Genomic DNA, 21039 nt, shown 5'->3' with positions numbered 1-21039 from the left:
TCAACACTGCAAATTATTCTGTAGACCTGAACCTGTGTTTTCTGTTTCCTGGCTGAGTGCTTCAGCTGCTGGTGTTGCTTTTTTAACAGGAGCACCTGACTCTTTTATCTTTTTGACTTTTGCCTTCATGATTTGAAAGCAGCTCTTTATTTATTTTCTAGTAAAAGGGCCTAAAATCAAAGCTGTGGACATTTAAGAAGGGTTAAGTAGAACACTTAATGAAATTTTTTATTTACACCTGCAGTGAGCAGGTCTGAAGCCAGAAATTGGTGCCAGAGTAAGTGCCTTTCTGTGCTTGTGCTCTCCTGCTCTTCCTGTCCTTGTATGCTCCTCTGGACACAGTGGGATGTGTTTTCATTTCCTGGGACTTCTGTTGAAGGCAACTGGTTTTCTTTTCCAGGTGATTCTTATGTTTCCCGTCATGGCTTCCCCAGGTGACCAACCTCGGTTCCAAGGTGTCCTGCTCTGCCATTGTCACTCTGGGAGAGCTCTCTGTGACCTTGAAGAAGGACATGGACTCTGAGGTGGATGAGGTTGCTCAGGTCCTTCTCCAGATGGTGTCCAACTCCCCAGAATTTGTTCAGAAAGCAGCCAGTCAGACCCTGGGGATCCTGGTGGAGAATGTGACTCCTGCACGAGCAATGACTGCTCTCATAGACATGGGAACCAAGTAGGTTCTTCTTCTTTTAGTAATATTCTTCACCTTCATGTGTGTGGGAGGGAGAAGGGATGAGACAGAGAATGGGAATGGTTGGAGGGAAGGGTCCTGTATCCTGCATCTTCTGTGGACTCAGTGACTTGATTCTCCAACCAACCTCACTTATTTCCTCTTGTCACCTATTTCTGCCCTCCTGCAGCCCATTAGTTCTCAGAATCACAGAACTGTAGAATATGGGGAGTTGGATGGGCCCATCAGGACCATGGAGTCCAGCTCCTGGCCTTGCCCAGAACAGCCCAAGGGTCACACCAAGTGCCTGAGATTGCTGTCCAAATGCTCCTTCAGCCCTGTCAGGCTTGGTGCTGTGACCACTGGCCCGGGGAGCCTGTTCCAGTGCCCAACCACCCTCTGGGTGAAAAACCCTTTTTCCTGATATCCAAACTAAAGCTCCTCTGATTTAGCTTCCTGCTGCTTCCTGGAGTTCTCCCAGTCTGTCAGATTTTCCTAGATGTGGTGACTGATGGGGAAGTGAAAGTGTCTGCAAAGGCCAAGGATAGAGCCTTGTGCTTTTGTGGGAAGAGGGACAATTGCAATTGCAGCTGTGAGCAGTGTTTGGTATTTCACAGTGCTAACCACAGAGGCCCTGGGAAAACCATGTCTCCTCATGATGCCATTAACTTGAGAAATGAGGAGGGTCCTTGCTGGGGCGTGGGCACATGGGGGACAATCTGCTTGGTGTGGCACAGCCTGCACAGCAGGTGCAGCTCCTGCCAAAGGACTCTTGTATGACTGTCCTGGCCTTAGAGCTCTACTTTCTATTCAGACTGATGTTGCATGTTAGCCTTGAGATGATGAATCACTTTACAGGCACCTTCACAGGCTGACAGCCATGGGACAGTTGGAGCAAATGCTGCCTTAAATGTTGGTGCTGGGCCTGATAGTTCCCAAGAGACACTCTCTAGAACGGGACAGCCTGGCTAAACTGCCTGCCACCCTTTCCTCAGCTTTGCAATAGGGTAAAACATTCAGATGGATCCATTGCCAAGCCCCAGAGAAGAAACAGGCTGCATTTCTGGATATTCTGCAACTTCATAGCCCACAACGTGTTTTCCCTGCATTTGTTGTTTTCCAAAGTTCTGCAGATTTGGGGATACATGGGTGAAAAGAGCCTCAATCCTGCTGCAGGTCTCTGTGGTGTGCATCTGCCCCTGTTCTCGTCATTGCCCTTCCTAGTCATGGCATGGGGGGCCTGAAGCAACTCCAGATGGAGGAGAAGGTGAAGGGCAGTCATGGCTCAGCCTCACACAGAGGTGAGGGGGGAGCTGGGCCAATCTCTGGTGGGAGGAAGGGTCTTGTGGCAGCCCAGAGAGGCTGTGCACATTGCCAGGGAACAGCTGTGCCCTGCATGTGCCCCTGCAATGAGCTGTGCTGCTGCCAGTGCCCCTGGAGCTGTGGGGCTGCTGAGCTGTGGGGCAGGCAGAGGAGCAGGAGGGTGCATGTGCAGCTGAGCCATTCCTGGAGAGCACAGGGCTCTGGGCTCCCTGCTGTCCCAGGGCAGCCCAGAGGCCAGGCTGGGCCTGTGCCAGCTCTGGGCAAGTGGCTCAGGGTTTGCCCTGGCCTGCCTCAGTGTCTGCCAGCAGGAGCATGTTTCCCTGAGCAGCTGTTTAGAAGTTTGCAGGAAATGTGTCCCAGGAAATATGGAGTTTCAGCTGCTTTAGTTTTGCATTGTGGCCTCTGTTAAACTTTGTGTCTCCATTTGGCAGATCTGACTGGTTACCGTCTTACTGAGAAGTTTTCTCTGAACACTTCTGATGTTCCCTCACCCACAAAGTCCTCGCCTCCCGTCCAGAAGAGCTCTCAGTCCTCCAAGCTCAGGAAGAAGTTGCCACCTGTATGAAGAGTGTTTGCAGATTAGGATTGATGTGTTAGGCTTCATAGTTACAGCTGTACATATGTTTTGATCTTTAGATGTAGTTTTGAATTAATGTGTTTTGTTTCTGTCTTTAAGTTTTGATGACATATTTTTAATTGTATATATCTTATTTGGATGATGGAAAAAATAAATAAATAAATAAAATTTAAATAAACCAAGAGGAGAATGTGAGACCAGGACCTGCTAGCCTAGAGATTATGGGAGTGCAGCTCATTCAGTGTGCCAGTGTCTCACCACATCCTTTCCTCATTGGGCCTCTCCTCTTCCTCTTTGGCCATGTTTCCTTTGTGTCATTTGTGCTGCTGTTTTCAACTTGTCATTGTAACAGGGCCATACATTGACCTGTTTGGGGGACAATGGGTCCAAAAGATCCTGTATAGTCAATAGTTTTTTACCTAGGTGTGTTCTGTGCTCACCAAAGGCCTGAGCAAAGAAACCAAGAGAAGTGTGCCCAAATCCCAAAGCTTTGCTCCTTTGCAATCTCCCACAGATCTGGCTCACAGGTGTCTTCAATCACAATTCCATAGGTAAGAAGAGGTCATGTATTTCACTGGGAAATGATGCACTGCTTTGGCAAAGTCACCCGTACGTATATTTACCAGGGACAGCAGTGCAGCTGTGTTGTTTGCACCTTGTTTGCAGAAGGATGAGTGCACTGGGAGGCCAATAACAAGTGACAAGGGTTCCTCAAATCTGCACTGCAGCCTGGGCACATTTCAGCCCAGAGCTAGGGGATCATTTGTTCCCATGGACCAGTGCTTGCCAGTGGAATGAATTCCTGCACAGCTGGAAGAAGCAATTCTGGATTCAGCTCCAGCTGTTGGTGGGCTGCATGATCATTGACAATGATGCCCTTCCAGAAATTATTCTGAAGTTTCCTTTCATAGTAATATGAAGCTTTTAAACTTCACATTTCAATTTGCTTTGCCTTAGGGAAAAACACTTCTGGGCTCAGTGCAAACTGTAACCTTTGGGCAGCAAAGTCCTCATGGTTGCCAGCTTCTGATGTTACACAATGTCACCTGGCTGCCTGTGTTTGCTTAGCTCTGGGTCTAGTTCCGGCCCAGTAAAGCCCAGGCAGGGCGGCACATTGCAGGGAAAATTGGTCCATGAGCTTATGGGGTTGCCATCAGCAGCAGAGTGAATGTGCCCTTTGGGGATTTCTCTGGAGACAAAATTACGGGCCCACTCCATGCCACAATATTCTCTTAGATCTTTCTGAAATATCCTAGAAAAGGCTGTAAAACTTCACATCTCCTTGCACACCCACTCTTGGAAGAGGGGTATTTTTGTTCCTCCTCAAAGTCATTGCCCGTGCACATCAGAAACATGGACATCCACCAACAGGAATGATGCATGGTACTGCTGCTGCTGCTGCAGAGGACTGGGCAGTGCAGACCTGGGTGTTACCAATATGAACACTTAATTAGCATTTCATGCTCCTTCAAGCTATCCAGATCTCAGGGCTTTTTGTTTCAAAGCAGCCACTGCACCATCTCTAGGGAAGAACAGGAAATGGGAAACAGAGACTGCCAGCCTTGCAGGGGTGTGGGGGAAAACCTGAAGTGTCTGCATCAAAAGATGAATGGGAAGAGTGTAATTGCCAAAGCAAATGCTCTGTTAGGACGGCAGGAGCAGTTCTTTACTGCATGCTTGCATGGAGATAATGTGGGATCTCCTTTTTGTATCTCATGCAGAAAAGGAGCTCTTAATAATACCATGTTACTTAAACCAGATTGGGATGTAGCTCTGTAGTGGTTCACAATGAAGCAGACAGCCTGCTGTGCCACTGCCAGCCCTGCTGAGCCTGCAAGGGACTGTAGTGTGTCCCATGCCTGTTTTGCCTCCAAGCAGAGCTTGGTTTTCCTTATTAGTGTGGAGTAAATATAAGAGTAATAAAATGGACAATTAGACTGGCCACTTTGGAGGATATGCTCATGCTTTCGCATGTCAGTCCTGTACCTCATGCTCCCAAGGCTTGTTACACATCAAGAAATATTTTAACAAAAAACCTCAGCTCTCATGTTACATCTGAATAAAACTGCATCAGATCATCAAGAATTCTGCTGTCAGGAACAAGACAAGAGCCTTCCGACACTCGCAGCTGTCCCGGATTGCTGCAGCCCTTTGTGAAAAGCTGCTGCAGACAGAGTGTTTGGAGTTGGTTTGGGCCTTTATGAAAGATCTGTGGAGCAGTGTGCAGGGCTCTCCTGGCAGGAAACTGTTTGTCCAAGCCCAGGGACACGGTGCCGGCAGGAGCGGAGCGGCCCCGCTCCCAGCCCAAGAGTCTGTGAGCTGAGCCACGCCGGGGAGACAAGGCAGCGAGGGGCTCCAGCCCAGCTGCTTAACTGCCCTGCCCGCTCCATGGAGCTCTGCCGTGGGAGAAAGCCGACGCCGGATGAGTCCCCGAGCCTCCATCAGCTGCTGGAACTGCTCCGTGACAGCTCCTGTTCTTCCGAGAGAGACCCCAGCGCCTTCTTGTAACGCGTGTCATGGGGGGATTCTGTTTGATAATAAACTGTTGGGGGTTTCCACTTTCATCTATTAGTAATAATTTCCTATTGCTGGAAAGGGGTTGTTGGAACACTTTAGAGGAGACAACTTATTGCACAATATCCTGTTTGAAGTTGTCTCAAACTGTGTGAGACAGATGGCTTCACACACGAGCATCCCCAAGGCTGCTGAGGGGAAGGCACAGAGGAAGACACACCCAGTATTTCTGAGGGAAACTCCTTGACACAAACCCAACCTGAGCTGTCAAACAGCAGACCTGATGTTTCAAGACATGGGCCAAAGGGGAAATCTTTCGGTGTCTTTGGTCCAGGCTGGGCTATGCTCGAGGCAAAAGTGAGACAGTGTGTTGGATAATACTCTTTTCTTGACCTAGAGATGGGGCAACTGAGAGGTGTTTTAAAAACTTTTATTCCATTTTCAGTCTCATGAGAAGGGTGACACAATACAGATGTTATCATTCATGCCATCACAATCAGAAGCCAACTACTTCCTAAATATTTTACATTATAAGTGTTTCTTGGTCTTTCAGCCTTTTGCCATGCCATGTTATAGATGTGTTAAAGCCAATTATTTAAACATATCCCTTGTGGGTCCCACTACAATGCATCTTTCATAGCTCTGTTTTTCCAAAATCTTATTTGCAAGGCCATCTTTAGAAATATTTTTCTAGCTCCATTACTCTATCAACAATATCTGTCCTATTCCATGGAAAATTTTAAGTTAGCATTCCTTGTCTCAAGATTTATATATAGATTCATACTTTGTGGGCCTTCTATTAGGCTCTAAAAACTTTGTACAAATCCATTTCCCACATCAGTGCACTTGGCTCCATCTCTCCTCATTGTGCCGGGCAAGCACAGGAGCCCAGAGTTCCTGCAGAACCCATCACAGCACCCAGTGGGAGCAAACTTGTGTCCAGTCCTCGCCTGGAGCTGTGGTGCCCAGCATTCCACCACACTGGAATGAGGAACTGTTCCTGCTCTTTCAGAAGGAGCTAAGGAGCTTTGGGCTTCAGATCAATTGTCTGCAGGCTCCTGCAGTGCCTGGTGCTGCTCCCTTGCCAGAGACACCCCAGGCCAGGGGGGCACATCTGGGCTACTCTGTCTGGCTCTGGGGCTCCCTGTTCTGGGCAGTGAGGAGGAGCTGCAGAGGCTCTGCAGGACTGACAGGATGGGCTTTGGGGCTGGCAGGAGAAGCTGAGGGACCTGGGCTGCTGGAGCTTCTGATGAGGAGGCCCAGGGCTCCTCCTGCAACTGCTCCAAGGGTGGTTTCAGAGAATCCCAGAATCAGCAAGGGTGGAACAGGCCATGGAGATCATCAAGTCCAACCTGTGCCCTGACACCGCCTTGTCTCCTCTGGGCCTCCTCTCCTCCAGGATAAACAACATCAGCTCCCTCAACCGCTCCTCAAAGCTCTTGTGTTCCAGATCCCCCCCCACCCCCCCGCCTTGTTGCCCTTCTCTGGACATGCTCCAGCCCCTCCATGTCCTTCCTAAATTGGGGGCCCCAGAACTGCAAACAGCACTCGAGGTGCTGCCCAAGCAGTGCTGAGCACAGGGGAAGAATCACTGCCCTGCTCCTGCTGGCCACACCATTCCTGATCCAGGCCAGGAGCCATTGGCCTCCTTGGCCACCTGGGCACACTGCTGGCTCATGTCCAGCCTGCTCTCCATCAGTCCCTGCAGGTCCCTTTCTGACTGGCTGCTCTCCAGCCCTTCTGGCGCCTTGTTGAGGGAGGGAGGCAGGGAGGGAACGGATCCAGATCCAATCCTTCCTGAAATGTGTTGTTTGCTGGCACTGCCACTTCCCAGATTTTGATATTTCCCTATTCTGACAGAGACCAAGTCCAGCAATTTGCTGGCAAAGAAAGTCAAAACCAAGCAAAGACCTGGTACCTACAGCAACCCAATATCGGGTTTGCTGACACCCCCAGTACCCAGATCGGGAATGTTCCAGAGGCCTGCACAGCCTAATTCCAGCAGTTTGCTGGCACAGAAAATTAGCATCTGGGAATTTCTCAGTGCCAGCAAAACCTAAATGCAGCAATTTTCTGGCAAAGAAAGCCAGAACCCAGCAGCTTCCCAGTGCTGCCACCAGCACCACCCAGGTCTGGTGTTTGCTGTGCAAGTGCCCAGATCTGGAAATTTCCCAGTGCTGGCACAGCCCAAGTCCAGCAATTTGCTGGCACAGAAAGCCAAAATCCGGCAATCTCCTGATGCCAATATAGGCACCCAGACCTGGTGTTTGCTGCCACTGCCAGTGCTCAGATCTGGATATTTCCCTGTTCTGGCAGAGCCAAGTCCAGCAATTTTCTGGTAAAGAAAGCTACAATCTGGCAATTCCCTTCTACCGTCATTGGCAATGCCAAGATCCTGTGTTTGCTGGCACCACCAGTGCCCAGATGCGGGAATTTCCCGGTGCCAGCACAGCCCAAGTCTTGTAATTTTCTGGCAAAGAAAGCCAAAACCAAGCAAAGACCTGGTACCTACGGCAACTCAATCTTGTGTTTGCTGACACCACAAGTGCCCAGATCCAGAAGTTTTCAGGTTCCTGCACAGCATAATTCCAGCTATATGCTGGCACTGAAAGTTCACATTTGGCAATTTCCTGGTGCTGGCACATTCCCCACCCAGATCTGGTGTGCGCTGGCACTGCCAGTGCCCACATCTGGCAATTTCCCTGTTCCAGCACCACCCATGTCCAGCAATTTGCTGGCAAAGAAAGCTAAAACCTGACAATTTCCCCTTGCCAGCACTGCCCAATCTGGAGTTTGCTGGCAGCAGGATCCCAAGAAAAAAGGAAGGAAAGAAGGAAAGAAAAGAGGAAGGCATCCAGATCCAGTCCTTCCTGGGGCCTGGAGGCTGAAATGGGCTGTTTGCTGGTACTGCCAGTGCCCAGATCTGGAAATTTCCCAATTCTGGCACAGCCCAAGTGCAGCAATTTGCTGGCACAGAAATCCAAAACCTGTGGCAGCTTCCTGCTACTGGCTCTGGCACCACCCCGACATCTTGTGTGTCATGTAACCACAACCAAGATTTGGAAATTTCTCAGGGCCAGCAGAGCCCAAATCCAGCAGATTTCTGTCACTGGCAATGACACCATCCAGATCTGGTGTTTGCTGGCAGCGCCAGCGCCCAGATCTGAAAACTTCCTGGTGCTGGCACAGCCCAAGTCCATGGATTAGCTGGCACAGAAGGCCAAAATTTGTAAATCTGCAGGTTCTGGCTCCAGCACCATCCAGCTCTGGTGTTTGCTGGGACCGCCAGTGCCCAGATTTGGAAATTTCCCGATGCCTTCAAAGCCCAGGTCTAGCAATTTGGTTTTAGCCACCTTAGGAAAGAAGTTCCTCGGACTGTGACTTTGCTTTTTCTTGGAACTGTTTAAACCTGCTCTGGACTGAAAACCCAGACAAACACTGGCAGCAGCTCACACCTGTGGCCCACCGAGCTCTGGGACGCTGCATTCCAGCTCCAGAGGGACTTAGAAGAGACCGAGGGAGCCAACTGCAACCCACAAAAAGGACTTTCTGAATTTGCCATCTCTTCAGCACTGTGAGAAGTTTGATTTAATATTATTCATTTTTCATGCTTGTGAATACTTCACTTGTTAAATAAACTTGGGTTTTTTCACTTTTCTCAAGGGAAGTCTTTTCCTGAACTATTAGGAGTAGGGGCTGCTTGAACTTGCTTTCTAGACGGACCCATTTTGGAGGTTTCCTCCCAAAATTTGCCCCAAACCAGCACAAACAGTCAAAATGAAAATTTCACCAGTGGCATAATTTCCTGGTGGCAAATCTTGTGACAGAAGCTTGACCTTGTTCTCAATGAGAGATTCTTGGGAAGAGCAGACAGGAGAAGATTCCTGGAAAACTGAAACAGCTTTCCAGATGTGAAATGAAAATGAAAGAAACAATCCAAGGTGTTTTCCTCTATTTATTTCTAGGCTCCCCTTTTCCATGTTGCACTGCTTCTCCATCCCAGTAATTCCAGATGCACCTCACCTCTAAGATTGGTGACTTAGTGATTTTTAGACACTCTAAAATACCATGAGCCACACACAGTTTTCCTTCCCCTGTTTTTACTGGAAAGCAACACTGGAGGTGTCAGAGCAGTGCTGGGCTCAGGTAGGAATGCTACCCCAAGGGAAGGTGGCCCGACAGTGTTTGCCCCTCAGCAAGGACAGTGCACAGCAGCAAGCGAGGGGATCGCTGTGCCAGCGTGCAGGAGTCAGGGCTCTGCATCCGGGCTCAAGGCCGCAAAGTTCCCGTGTTTGGGCAGATGGAGGGGCTGTCCCCGGGGCGCGCGGGGCTCGAACGTGGGGCTCGTGGGGCGAGCGGGGAACGGACACGGGGACTGAGACGAAGTGGGGATCCATTCTGAATTAGGTGAAGTGCCTGGAAGAGGTGAGAGGTCTGTGGGGCCAAAGCCGAAGAAAAGGCCGCATGCCGAGACAGCAAGGGGACAGAGAAAGAAAAACAGAAATTACCGCAAGGTCGATCTGCCCCAGACCTAGGAATTCCTCTGATAAAGAGTAACTAGTGCTAAATGTCACGCGGAATGAATATGTATGAACTTATTGTGAAACTGTATGCATATGCATTTGGGAGGGGGATAAAAGGCGACCTGAGGTCTTCAGAGGTACGCATGCCTTGTTGGGGGACTTGCGTCAGGCGCGTGTCGTAAAATAAACATACCGGGCTTTACAACTTTTATAAAGTTGTGAGGTTTCTTCTTTTCTCCGCAGAACATTATGGCGAGCCCCGGGGGAGGGAAAGGAGAGCAAGGGAGTAAACCACCCGGAGACGTCTGGGTTCAGCTGATAGAGCAGCTGTATTAGTGACGGGGTTCATCATTCTGATAGAGCAGACCGCTAGTGGCTCTGGGGGTGAGCCGGGTGAACCCGTGTATGTGTGTTGGGGGTTCATAGTTCTGATAGAGCAGAAGTGTTGAGCCCGTGTGTGTTTTGTTTGCATGTGTGTGATGTCCGGACACTGTGTTGCTGTATGGTTAATGTGTGCATTGTGTGGTCGGTGCACTGTGTTTCTAATCGTGCAAGTGTATAAGTGTATGGTGTATAAAAGAGAATAAATCTACAGTGCGGGGGGGTCAGTACTACCCGTGTTTGAAGCAGCCGAGTGAGGCCTGAGGCGCCGGCTGCAGCAGGCTGCGGGGGCAGGGACAGAAGTGCCCCGCAGAGAAGCGAGTGGAAGAATGTCAGTGATGGTACTTATCGTGTTTAAATGTAGTGATTTGTGTAGATCTGGTACATTTTAACCATGAGTATGAGTATGAGCTCAGAGAGTTCCTTTGCCTTGGATGTTTGATTTTGATTGTGTCCAAGAAAATTGATATGAGTAAATGCTGAATTATGGTATGCTATGTTGTGTTGAGAAAAGTGAGCACTTTGAGAGATATGCCCTTTCCAAGTGGTTTTGTGTGGTGATTTTCTTCCGCTGCATTGTGGTAATTTGATTCTCAGATTGTATAATAGTGTTTGTGGAGATTTTAAGATTTTGTTGCAACAAGAGTGGCATTTTACATAGGAGAACTATAGTACCATGATTTATGCTTAATTACAATAGAGTTAAAGGAATTCCAAGAATTCCCCCCCCTCACAGCAATTCAAGCCTTGGCTCTAGCGAATTTGAGATAAAGGCGGGGTGCGGGTGCGAGTGTTTGTGTCTGTGGGCATATCAGAGTTTCGGCTGTGACTAGCACAGCCTTTTTGCAAAGCAGTAAAACAAGTGTAAGTAGACACAGGGCTTAATTAGATTGTGCAAGAAGAGAACTAGAAAAGACTGATATTTTTTTGATCAGAATATAGTGTCTATATCACGTTTTTGATTAGCATGCTGTGTGAGGTGACAGTGGCTGTCCCCTGGGCACAGGGACAGCTCTGGCTGCCCCGTCTCCCCAGGGAACACGGGAATGGCCTGTGAGCAAAAGCTGGATGTGCAGTTATTATTGCAGTGCGGTGTTTATGAGAAACACTGGTTTTGCTGTTCTAATAAGTGTCAGGGCACATGTAAATTAGAAGTTTCTGGTCAAGCGGATTCAGAACCTAAGGTCTTAGAACTTGTGTGTGGGAACCACATCTGATACCTGCCACCTGGAGCTGTGTGTATAGGAGGAAAGTTGAGAAACTACTGTGAAGGTCTGTAAAAAGGTTTGAGTGGAAGCGAGACAGGGCAAAGAGAAATAAATAATGAGAACTGACCAGAGCAAAGAGGTTCCTAAATTAGCCCCTTTTGGGAGGGGCTCACTGGGAGAAGGCTGCCAGTAGGAGCAGCTCAGAAAATAAAAAGATTTATAATACTTCATTTCTGTTAGTACTGTTTTAAAATAGGAGGATAAACGGGATAGAGTTTTGTATGCTGAAATGTCTTTGTGTTTTAAGGAATCACCCAGATTTCTTGAAAAGGGAAAGCAAGGCAAAGAGAAAGCAAATCAAACATGTTGTTCAGCATGCAGCATAAGATAGCAACGTATGAAATCAGGCAAGGATTATCGTGCTGAAATGCAAAGCAATCACAGTTCACAAAATGAGTACATATGATTTGCTAAAGGCTCCTCCCAAGGTAAGGGAGGAAGGGTAAAGATGACCTCCCCAAAAGGGAAGAATTTTTGTTGACACAAGGGCCATATATTCAGTTTTAAATAAAACTTTAGTACCTGTGGAGAATGTTTATGTTGCAGTGTGGGGAACAACTGAACAACTGGCCAGTCTGAGAAGGCATCCTGGCATCCTTGTGCAAACCTTTAAAGTAATATGAGTACTATGTGTACCTAAAAGCTTTTGTACAATTCGCTCAATTTGCTAAACATTCTCAAATGAGAAAGGTTACTCTGGAGGCAAATGATACAAAGATGTTAGGCTTAACATTAACAGACACTGAAATTAAGAGAGACATTAGTAAGGAGATATTAGAATAAGTAAATAAATGTTTTCAAGGGTATGGGCCTCTGCTGTACCAGGGAGACTGAAAGATGCTCCCCCATGAGCATCAAGTTTAAGGAAAGAACACAACTAGTGAGAACTGAGTAGTACTCTCAAAAGGAAGATAAGGAAGGAATCAGCCCAATAATTGATAGTACTGGACTAAGGGCTGTCAATAAGATAACACAGAATTTATACCCTGTGGTAGCAAATTCATATACCTTACTAACTTGTTTAACACCTGAGCTAACCTGGTTCACTGTTTTAGGCCTAAGAGATGCCTTCTTTTGCCTCCCTATCCACGAAGCCAGCCAGGAAATTTTTGCATTCAAACTCAAGCTCACATAGTCCATGTGCCTGAAGGCTTCAAGATTCCCCACTCCGATTGGAGAACAGCTTGCAAAGACCCAGAGTCCCAGGAAGCTCCACAAGAGGAAAGGAGGCTGTTGCAGTATGTGGACGATCTTCTAGTAGCCACTCGGACGAGGGAAGCGAGAGAAGCCTGGACAGTAAGCCTTTTGAATTTCCTAGGACTCCAAGGATGCAGAGTCTCAAAGAAAAGGCACAGGTAGTGAAACAGAAGGTAATCTACCTGGGGTAAGAAGTGAGTGCTGAGCAGCAGACTTTAAGGCGGGGAAGACCCAAGGAATGCATTTGGAGTCACACATGTACATGGAGCCATCTGGAAAGAGAGGGGACTGCTGACCTCACAGGGAAAGAAGAGACAATCCAGCTGCTAGAAGCAGTTCAGCTACCTGAAAAGGCATATTAAGGCACACTAGAGAGTGAGCTTAAAATTGGAGGAAAGAAATGAGCTGGCAGATGGAGAGGCAAAGAAAGCAGCAAAGGGTGAGGTACAGATTTTCCAGGAAGGTAAGCCATAATACAATAATACTAACCAAAAGAGACGTACAACTGCAAGGGGTGGGCTACCATTGAAAGAGAGCTAGTAATCCCTTCCCATTTTCGTAGTTACTAGTGAAGGAAGGGCACTAGAAAACACACTAGGGCCTAACTACTTAGAAGCCTTTTATAGAGTGTAGCTCCTTTTCAAAATGACCAAGGCTGCGAGTGATACAGAGTGCATTGAAATGAAGTGTTGACTTTGAAGCAGTAATTTCCACAGGCTTTCTAGAACACACATCTGATTGAAACAATCGTTGTATCGTTGTCAGGAATTTATATGCCACTATCACTCAGGTAAGCCGACAATGTGATCCTTGCCTCCAGACTAACCCCAAAATACCCCCCGGCCAAAACTCGGTCAGACTGGGAGAGGCCATGGGCCTGTACAGCAGTGGCAAATTAACTTTTCAGAACTCCCAAGGAAAGGGGGGTATCAGTATTTACTGGTATTGATAGATACATTTTCAGGGTGGCCAGAAACATTCCCCACCAGAACAGTCAAAGCTCAAGAGGTGACCAGATTATTTTTATAAGGAATAATACCACGCTTCAGAGTTCCAGCCACGATATCCTCAGATAAAGAATCACATTTCATTTCCAAAATAGTGCAACAGATTAGTAGCCATCTGGGCATAGATCAGGAACTTCACACCCCATACCACCCCCAATCAAGCGGCCAGGTGAAGAGAATGAATCATTTGATTAAGCAGCAAATCATAAGACTGGGGCAAGAAGTTAATCTACCCTAGCCCAAGCTCTTCCACTAGCACTATTGCAAATTCAAACTAAAACCTTGAGCTAAAGGAATGCTGAGTCCTTTTGGAATGCCTTATAGAAGACCATATAGAACACAAAGGGAATGTCCAGAATGTCCACCTACATGGTGGCATTAAGCAAACAGCTCAGAGTAATTGAGAAACATGTGGCTGGAACTCGGAGCAGGGAGTTAGATAGCCTGGGGATGATGTATATGTTAAGTCTCTTACAGAGAAGACTTCGGAACCACAGTGGGAGAGACCACTGCAAGTACTTCTCACCACCTTCACTGCAATCAAAATCAAGGAGCAGAATGCCTGGATTCATCACTCTCGGGTGAAGAAGGCCCAGAAACCCCTTAAGGAGTGACACCAGGAAACAATGAACTGAGATTAAAACTTACTCGGGCAAAATGAGTATATTGCGGTCGGGAGTAGCTCATATTTTAGTTTGTAGAATTGTATTGTGTGTAATCATAACTGAAGTTTCAGAACTTGAGAGTACCTCTGTTCAAAGTAATGCTAAATGGCCTTGGTCCCTGGCATTTAATCAGTATACTGGATCCATAGGAAAACCTTCTGAGATAAAAGATTTAAACATATCTACTGTAGTAATCCACGAGAATCAGATATGTGAGGAGCAAGAATGGCAAGAACAGGAACTGTGGACTCTTCAAGGAATTAGAGGAGAAGAAATCAAAGTAGGGTGCCAGGTCATCAATAGGACAGCTTATGAGAGACCAGATGTAATTAGTGTCTGAACCTCCCCTGGTGTATATGAACACCAGGAAGTCTGTGATAACCTAAGTGAATCAGACTGTTGGTGTAATTTCACCTTGATACAGCCTGTAGAAGTGACCTGCCTTTGAGCTCAAATTAATATCAGACTTTCATTTGAATTCAAAGTAGATGTGACTGAACAAGAGCTATTACTCAATCCAGAATGGTCTCTCAAATGTGTGGAGTTGATAATGCAAATTAACATCTCAAAAATCCAACCAGCCTGCTCCTCCTTCCTAAAAACTCCCTTTGAGGGCTGGACACTGCACTTTTTACCACAGCAGGGCCTTATACACCCCATACTAGTTCAGACTAAAACAGGCATATCTCAGGAGCAGAACAAGAAAGGAAGGAGCCAGCTCTCCTGGTGCCTAAAACCAGGAACACCAAGAAATCAGTTTCCTTAGGTCATTTTCCAAGCCGGTTAGCTGAACACCCAGGCAATGACTGGTAAAGGGTGCTGAACTGCAGGTGGTAAATTAACCCAAGCAAGGAAGGTGATTTTCTTTACTTATAGCTATCCCCTTTCCTACTGAGATTTAGATCAGTGATTGTCCCAGTCTGAGGCGGTTGGATTCTGCTTAAAAGAGGTAGAGAGAGACCCCCCTCAGAGCTCAGCAGCAGGCTGTAAGATTTTGAGCATCACTTTTGTGCTGAGTGTTTCAAGTAGCAGAAACCTGATCCCAGTTTCTTCTGAGGCACTGCAATGAATTTAAGCTCTTCTCTCAGACTTCCCCCTTCATTATTTACTTGAGGCTTGGACCTGAAGCTAGGGGCAAGGTGGGTGAGGTTTCGTAGACCAGGAGAGACATTCCCGCTTGCCACACATCTGAGAAATCAGGTGCTTTGAAGGGGGAAGGAGATTCCTGAGGTCTCTACATTTCAGAACAAACATCTGCCTCAAATATGACCTAAACCTCTGTCAGATACACTTGTGAAGTGTGTCTGAATTTGCAGTGTGAGCCAGCACATCCCTCTGGCAGGGAGGGATGGTCATAAACAGAAAGCAGTTCCTGTTCCCCATAACAAACATCTAACTGGTATATTAGGGACAAAATTAGGAGTTTTAAATGGAATTGATTCAGAAATACTGGTGAATAAACTGGCCACTGCAGCAGGTAGCCTAACAAAATTGAAGCAGCCTTTATAGTAATCTCTATTGGCATTAGGAACTAGCCAGTGACAGATTTCAAAAGTACTGCCAAAGTAAGGAAGTATGAAAAGGCCGGGGACCAAGACCACAAGTTGATAGTAGAAACACTTAGTATAGTACAAGATAATGTGTCTTTAGCTTTCAGTTGTATACAAGCACAGTTATGGATACAAGCAACAGCAGCTCTGATCATATGGGAAAGGGGTGAAGGTAATTTTCCAGCTAAAATTCAAGAAATTGTGTGGGATAATGCAATTGATATTGAAAGGAAGTTTCAATCCTGGCAGACTATGGTGAATTTCACCTATGATCCTGTTTCTAATGTGGCAACTGCCTTTGTGCTTACCATACATAATGCCACTGTTTATGTTGTCCATCCCATCATTGCTCTAGGACAAAACCATGAAAAAACAATACTCTATCCTTCAGAACATAGAGTATGGGCACGAAAGATGAATGGAAAGTGGCAGACAGTAAACTTAGAATCCTGCATTACTAGAGAACAGATGGGATTCATTTGCGAAAGCAATACTATTAATGCTCAGGATGTGTGTTTGGACACTGAACAGAGTATTTGTCCCTTCAAAGTCCATCCAGTCACTGACCAGAAAACTGTGCTCGTATATACTGGAAAAGGGGGTATGCTTGAGAACTGCTTGTGCTGCTGTACAAATTGATAGCAATGATGTTATTCTGTCTAGTAGAAACCATTCTAATCTCTGTATATGTAATTTTGTTAAGGTTATTGGATGTGATCTTTGGGTGGTCACCAACTGCGAATAGAATCTTTAATAAGTTGTGTCACCCCATTGTAGTCTTACTAATATTAGTTGGGATAAGTTTAGGACTATCTATTATATTGTTAATTTGGTACTGGAGAATGCTACAACAAATAGCTGTACTAACATCTTTGTCAAAAGCACACGGTGAAGCACTAAAAGACACTTACTGTTGTGAAAGTTTTCATTAAGTAAAAGAATTTACTTATTTCCTAGGAAAGGGGGGAATGAGACGAAGTGGGGATCCATTCTGAATTAGGTGAAGTGCCTGGAAGAGGTGAGAGGTCTGTGGGGCCAAAGCTGAAGAAAAGGCTGCATGCCGAGACAGCAAGGAGACAGAGAAAGAAAAACAGAAATTACCGCAAGGTCGATCTGCCCCAGACCTAGGAATTCCTCTGATAAAGAAGAAATAGTGCTAAATGTCACGCGGAATGAATATGTATGAACTTATTGTGAAACTGTATGCATATGCATTTGGGAGGGGGATAAAAGGCAACCTGAGGTCTTCAGAGGTACGCATGCCTTGTTGGGGGACTTGCGTCAGGCGCGTGTCGTAAAATAAACATACCGGGCTTTACAACTTTTATAAAGTTGTGAGGTTTCTTCTTTTCTCCGCAAAACAGGACTAACGGCCCTGGTGCTTCAGTTGCAGCGGCAGCAGCAGCAGCAGCAGCGACAGCAGCAGCGGCGGCAGCACCAAAACAGATACTTCTGAACAGTCTTTCTCCTTTGCTTTCTCTTTCTCTCTTTCTTTCTGTTTCTCTCCCTTTCCCACTGTCGGGCACCCTTCTCTCGGTGTCCGTTTCCCAGAGTCCCTCTCCTCTCCCCGCCTCCCTCTCCCCTGCTGGGCCGGGCCATGCCCCCGGCCCGCCCCCGGCCCCGGGCGGGGCTGCCCCGTGCCCAGCCCCGGCCGTCCCACTGCGGTCTCGCCTCCACCCGGCTCTGGCCGTACTGGTGGTGGCGCTGCTGGGCGGGCATCAGTGCCTGGTGCGGGGGCGGCATCGCCGCCCTTTGCCTCCACCTGGCCCGAGCCTGGCCCCGAACCCAACGCAGGGTCCGGTCCCGACCCCGGTCCCGGCCCCGGCTCCTCCCGGGGCCCGCGGAGGACACAGGCGGTGCGGCCGCTCCCGCCGCCTCCGCTGCGGCTTCCCCGGCCCGAGCTCCGCCGCTCGGCAGCGCGGCCGCCGGCCCCAAGCCACCGGGGCCTGGGGCGGGTGGGGATGCCGGGCCCGGGGCGGGTGAGGGGCGCTCGGGGGCCGTGGCTGGCCTCGGGCCGAGTGCTGACAGGCGCGTCCCGCCCGCAGGGACAGCGCAGGAGGCCCTACAGGAGCGGTATCGGCTGGGATCGCTGCTGGGGCGCGGCGGCTTCGGCAGCGTCTTTGCGGCCACGCGGCTCTCGGACGGCGCCCCGGTGAGCGGCGGGGCCGGCGGCGGGCGCAGGCAGAGGGGATGGAGGAGGAGGAGGAGGATGGGTCTGGGCATGGCGGGCAGCGAGCTCAGCCCGCTGCTCTCCCTCACTCGCAGGTGGCCATCAAACGCGTGCCGCGGGATCGCATCCGGCACTGGGGCGAGCTGGTGAGTGAGCGGGGCCAGCGGCAGCAGCCGGGCCGTGCCGGGCGGCAAGGAGCCGGGGCCCAGCAGGGTGGGAGCCGCCAGGAGCCCTGCGGGGAGAGCAGGCATGGGGCCAGCACAGGGCGCAGAGCATCCCGGCCTGGCTGAGGGCTTCCCCAGGCCTGGCACGGCCTCGGCCCAACTGACGGCATTGCGCTCCTCCCGCAGCCCGACGGCACCAGTGCACCCCTGGAGATCGTGCTGCTGGCCAAGGTGTCCCATGGCTGTGGCGGTGTCATTCAGCTCCTGGAGTGGCTTGAGCTCCCTGACAGCTTCCTGCTGGTGCTGGAGCGTCCGGAGCGGCGCCAGGAGCTCTCAGGTTTCCTTGCAGAGCGGGGATTCCTGCCGGAGGTGGAGGCGCGGGGGCTGTTCCGCCAGGTGCTGGAGGCCGTGGGGCACTGCACCAGCTGCGGGGTCCTGTACCGGGACATTAAGCCCGAGAATGTCCTGCTCGACCTGGCCAGCGGGCAGCTGAAACTGATCGACTTTGGCTGTGGCGCCTTCCTCCAAGACACAGCCTACACCCAATTTGCAGGTGAGCCCTCGCAGGGGGTGCTCCTGGGCATCTTGTGGCCCAGCCTGGGTGCAGCACTGGGGCTTCCCCCTATTGCAGCCGGGATGGGATTGATGCTGGAACCGAGTTGATTTGGGTGGGGTGTGAGGGCGGCCAGCTCCCAGCCCTGCTGACAGCCTTCAGCACCCACTGTGCCCTGGGCTGGGGCTGGAGCTGGGGCAGCCAGCCTGACACAAACCCCCATGGGGGCAGCAGAGAGGGGGGTCTGACCCCATTCCCCGGATGGTTTGGTGTGCAGGCAAGGAAGGGCTGGACTGCTCCGCTCTCCTTGTTCACCTTGGCTTATTAACATTTTTGGGGGCCATGCAGGTGGGGAGGAGAGTGGGTTTTCTCCACTACTGGGTGGGTTTTTCCTTTGTGTGTCATGGTTGGGCTTTCCCAGGGATTGTGCTGCCCTCTTCCAGTCCAGTGGCTTCTTTTCCAGCCGCCAGTTTGTGCACAAGTCCCAAGTGCTGGCGAGAGGGCAGCACTCACCCCGTGTGCCTCTGGGGCAGCCCCCACATGCCCAGGGATGCTGGGGCCGGGCTCTGGGAGCAGCAGCAGCCCCCTGCTGAGCTGTGTCTGTGTTCCACAGGAACCCTGTCCTACAGCCCACCAGAGTAGATCCAGCACCAACGCTACCACGGCGAGGCAGCCACGATCTGGTCCCTGGGCCTCCTGCTGTGCCACCTGGTCATGGGGAAGCACCCGTTCAGGAGGGGCCAGGAGATCATCCGGGGGCGGATCTTGTTCCCACGATGGCTCTCTCGAGGTGGATCCTCATCCCTGGGCACGGGGGGAATACCAGTGCTGGGAGACAGCAGCGGGCTTATGGGCAAACCACTCTGGCAGCTGCTGAGCAGGCACATGTCCTGCTCTCCTGCTGTCCTCCAAACAGAGCATCCATGGGGAAGTTTAGGCCCAGCTCTGGTCACACCCAGCATGACCTGGGCATGGGAACAGGAGGGCAACTTCTCCAACTGACTGGTGATTTCTGGTTTCTCTCCCCAGAGTGCCAAGATGTTATTAAGAGGTGTTTGTCCATGCAACCCTCGGAAAGGCCATCCTTAGAAGAGCTTTTCTGTCATCCTTGGGTGAAGGGTGTTTCCCTGCCGTAGAAGACTGAAGAAATCCACGTGCACAGTTGGATCCAGGGACCTAGCAGGTACCAGCTCCACTCATCTCTTGGCAATCAGTGGCAAAGCAAACCAGGCTGGTTTTGTCCTGCCTGTAGCTCTGAGCAGGGGTCAGCAGAAGGGAACATGCAGCTCTTGGGCTGGAGCTGAGCTGGAGACCTGGTGTGACAAGCACTGGTGGCCACCATCCCCCTGGTTTTGTTTGTCCTGTTCATGGATGGCTGGGGCCCTGGGCAGAGCCCTGAAAGCCTGGTCTGGCCCTAGGGAAGGAGAAGGAGCCCCTGGAGAAGCTGTTTCAGGTGGGGCTGCTGCTGGAGACACCAAGGACAACCTCAAAGATGACAATCTCTTCCTTGGCCTGGCCAGCTGAAGATGATGGACTTGGATTCTGGCACCTTCTTCAAAGCCAGGCTCCAGGTCCAGTTTGCAGGTGAGTCTAAAGGCAGGGGGTTGCTCCCAGATCTGGGCATGGCACAGCTGGGCACCAAAGGTTCCCCCTTTGCTGGGGCAGATGGAATGAATTCTTCAGTCAGCTGCCCAGCTGCTTTTTGGCTCTGGGCAGCTGCTGAGGGCTGGATGTGCCCTGGCTGGCTGCAGGCTTGGCACGTGTCCTGCCCTCCTGCTCTGCTGCCAAAGGCAGCAGGGATGGGCAGCTCTGGGCACAGCTCTGGGCACAGCCAGCATGGCCTGGGCACCGCAGGCCTTGGCACAAGGGCACAGGAGCCCTCAACTGACAGGGCTTTCTCTCCTTTCTGCTTTCTCTCCTTGCAGCCGGGCTCTGCGGGTGCTGAGGCTGCTCTGGGCTCTGCCAGGGCTCTGCTGGAGCTCAGCCCTGGGCCCAGCTGGGCTGGCTCTGCCCTCACATTGCTCTGACAGCTTTGCATCAGACGAGCCCATTGTGAGCACAGCGCTGAGCTTTCTGCTTTGGCAGGTGAGTGAGACTCTGCTGCAGGCCCAGAGATTGCAGCTGGGGACACACATCCAACTGGCAAGGACCCGAACTCTCCGCAGTCCCAGCTGAAGGTCGGCATCTGTACAGGGTGTTTTGTCTGTCCCATTCTTCCTTCTTGATTGGCTGGAATTGTGCAATTGCACTTTCTTCCTCCTCTAGAAGTGCCATGAGTGGGCCAAAGCTGGCGAGTGGGCCGTGCTCTTGAGGCAGTGCAATCTGGAGCTGGTGGATGGAGAATTGCCCTTCTGCACTTCCACACCAGAGCAAAAAGCTGTCAGTGGGACTTTGTGACTCTAAGAAATCCCTGAAAGTTTCAATGGAAATGTTCCGCTCATTCCCAGGCTGAGAAGGAAGGTCGTCTTGTAAAGGATTTG

At 50.0% G+C, this 21039-nt stretch overlaps 1 pseudogene; it reads left to right on the top strand.

The window, feature by feature from the left end:
* The first annotated feature begins 512 nt into the window (after positions 1-512).
* On the top strand, positions 513-19695 carry LOC132076933 (serine/threonine-protein kinase pim-1-like; annotated as a pseudogene).
* The last annotated feature ends 1344 nt before the right edge of the window (positions 19696-21039 follow it).

The sequence above is a fragment of the Ammospiza nelsoni genome, chromosome 9 (assembly GCF_027579445.1).
Source record: "Ammospiza nelsoni isolate bAmmNel1 chromosome 9, bAmmNel1.pri, whole genome shotgun sequence".
Classification (NCBI taxonomy): domain Eukaryota; kingdom Metazoa; phylum Chordata; class Aves; order Passeriformes; family Passerellidae; genus Ammospiza; species Ammospiza nelsoni.
This window is presented reverse-complemented; position numbering and strand designations above follow the sequence as displayed.